The following is a 2,879-nucleotide window of genomic DNA, read 5'->3' on the forward strand; positions in this document are numbered from 1 at the left end:
TTACTAAGGTGATGAAATTCACGGGTAGCTATATGCCCCCTATTTTGACTTGCTTATTTGTGAGGTGAAACATGGTATCATGTTTTCCATAGTAAATTGTGAAAGATTTTGATGAATAAAGTTCACAACAAGGATTTATTACTCATCTAAGAACATTATGGAACTAACATTGAGCAAAAGGGTGAGCTCACAATTCCAACGCCACCGATGGTTTGAGAATCGGAGCTTCCTAGCTCAAGATATGATAGATTGAAGAAAAAGTGCAAAAATTAGGGTTTTAACTTAATAATATAAAGTCAAAAAAGTGCATAACACATAAATATGAAAGTGACACCTTCATTTGTCACTTTCTAACTTTTTGGCACTATTCACTATAAAGGAGCCCACATACAAGCCATCATGCCTCGACGTTGACCTGAGAAATCTATGCAGATGGAGATCTTGCATGAGTCCGTACTCGCCGACCGACCGCTCGACGAGGTGAGTTGACTTTTTGTTGACTGCATTTGACTTTGTCATGTTTGCATAGTTTTTAGAAGTGATGATGTCATCGTTTAGTCCAGGACAGAGCCCACCCTTTGGACACCTAGGGGTCTTAGGGAGCCCTGGCCCTCCTAGTGCGCCATAGTCCCAAGGAGGCGCGATGATCCTATTAGGGTGCCCTAGTCCACTCAGGGCACCTTGGTCATTATTTGGGGCAACCAACGATGACACATGATCAGGTGATGAATGTTAGAAATGATAGAATGATTACATTGATAAGATGATGATAGATTGTTTTGCATTTTGTAGACACTACCGTACATCCGTGAGCATACCGTCGGTCTCACATTTCGGAGCCTTCGGGAGTAGATCTCAAGTCTGACAGTAGGAGAGAGGGATTTACTACATGCAATGTGTTTGTGGGATATGATGACTATGCTGACCATCCAATTCCATTCTGCTATGTTGATGGCGTTGATGGAGAGGTGGGATGTAGATACCTTGACATTCTCACTACATGTGGGGGAGATGACGGTTAGTCTTGAGGATGTATACCACATTTTGCACCTACCCATTAGAGGAGAGACTGTTAGATATTGATCCGACTGTACAGAGGAGGATTATAGGAGAGAGCAGGTATATGCTATGGGGAGAGTGATACACATTGAGATGAGGGGTCCCATTATGGTTAGCTGGCTCCTACACCCTACAGGCGAGGTTCCATTGGTGAGGCAACTCATGATTGCGATCCTTGCATTAGCCATGTGCCCTAATGGGCACGACACACATATTCATATAGGACTCATCTATGCCATATGAGTCATGCAGAGACATAGGAGAATATACTCTTGGGCTCAGAGCATGCTTTCACATCTCTATCACGACCTTGGGAAGTATGTGTTCAGACAGGGATGCATCCTGATGACATGCACACTACTACAAGTGTGGATGTTTGAGCATATTACATGCACTAGACCTGTTGAAGCCCCTATAGAGCTAGTCCCAGAGTAGCCTAGGGTATATGCTTATCCCCTTACTCGTGAGTGGTGATTTGATGAGCTCCTGTATTGGAGGTTGAGCAGGGATAGATTGATAGTGGGCGAGTTCATATGGAGACCCTACCTCAGGATGTCCATGTGGGCGGGGCTACACAGACAAATGTTCAACATGCAAATGAATCATCTACTAGAGGGACGGTATAGCCACATAGTCATTCCCTTCTACTTCGACTGAGTTTCATGACAGTTTGGGTTCAAGCAATGTGTTCTTACTGACGTGCCTGTATACATTCAACACTCATGAGTGATGCCGAGGCTAGGAGCCATTCCTAAGCCTATGAGTGATGAGATTGACATCAGAGATTCAGATGGGTCAGATCAGGACATAGCGACATATTATTGAGATGATTCAGGTGTGCATCGACGGTATATCACATGGTAGGGGAGAACATACCCTGGATCCATTTTCCTAGTAGGCTTCCTTGGAGGGAACCCCAGACCATGGACAGTCAGACGATAAAGAAAGATTTGATGCATCCAAGGAGGATTTAGATGATCAGGGTGACAACACAGAGGAGCAGGAGGTAGGTGGAGATGGAGGTGATCCTAATACCAGAGAGGGAGATCATGATGGAGATGATGAGGAGGATGAGGAGGATGAGGGGGAGGATGATGAGTCAAGTACAGTTTATCACTCCAAAGAGGATACCAGAGCCCTAGATCCACCGAGTCTCCTACTGTGGGTAGAGAGGGATCTCATAAGGGGTCCTAATCCTGATCCCCATTGGCCCACATTGACTATATAGAGAGTACAAGTGGGGAGAGCCTAGTGGGTCCTAGTCTCAGGTAGTCGTTGTCCACGATCCTCACTAGTGAGAGGGAGATCCAGGTAATGTGCCCTGTTATTTCTTAACATATGCATCCTACTAGCTTTAGATTTGATGATATAGAATGTTACTGATGAAAAAAATTTCTTGCTATCTTGCAGCTACTGTCCAGGAGTGGTGTTCTTTGATTCAGAATGCAGTGACAGACCTTATTGTGACTATGCACGTTCCGAGTTCCTCACAAATAGCACACAGATCCTAGAGGCATGCAGGATGACACGAGGACCTTTTCTCCCCTATTTGAACGGAGGTGGAGGTCCTACGAGAGAGATTATGATAGACAGAGCACGACCTAGCGGCGTCACAGACAAAGGAAACCACATACCGAGGGATCATGATGAAGAGAGATTGTAGGAGCTCCTCGTAGAGTCACTTGCGGTTTGTATCATGATGCACCCCTATGGGGCCACTACCACAACCAGATCAGGAGGGGGGATGTAGCGACCATTCTCCAGCTACTAGTCCTAGGGAGAGGAGATGATTATGATTTTGATGTATATATGATGACACT

The sequence above is a fragment of the Cryptomeria japonica genome, chromosome 7 (assembly GCF_030272615.1).
Source record: "Cryptomeria japonica chromosome 7, Sugi_1.0, whole genome shotgun sequence".
NCBI classification, from domain to species: Eukaryota; Viridiplantae; Streptophyta; class Pinopsida; order Cupressales; family Cupressaceae; genus Cryptomeria; species Cryptomeria japonica.